Raw genomic sequence first — 237 nt, forward strand, 5'->3', positions numbered from 1 at the left:
GCCCTGCCCATCGCGTAGCCATGGGTTTGGATCAGATCTCCGTTTGGATTGGGATCGGAAGGACGCTAGTATGTCGCTCAAGGATTATATGAATTTTAAGTAATTAGTTTGATGGGTGCGATCATACCAGCACTAATGCACCGCATCCCATCAGAACTCCGCAGTTAAGCGTGCTTGGGCGAGAGTAGTACTAGGATGGGTGACCTCCTGGGAAGTCCTCGTGTTGCACCCCTCGTT

General features: G+C 51.1%; 1 non-coding gene across 1 annotated transcript; it reads left to right on the plus strand.

Annotated features, from left to right (window-relative positions):
• The first annotated feature begins 113 nt into the window (after nucleotides 1–113).
• Nucleotides 114–232, plus strand: LOC118345726. The gene has a single exon (XR_004799216.1). It is a non-coding gene; the product is annotated as a 5S ribosomal RNA (ribosomal RNA).
• The last annotated feature ends 5 nt before the right edge of the window (nucleotides 233–237 follow it).

This window comes from Juglans regia, unplaced genomic scaffold (assembly GCF_001411555.2).
Source record: "Juglans regia cultivar Chandler unplaced genomic scaffold, Walnut 2.0 Scaffold_3939, whole genome shotgun sequence".
NCBI classification, from domain to species: Eukaryota; Viridiplantae; Streptophyta; class Magnoliopsida; order Fagales; family Juglandaceae; genus Juglans; species Juglans regia.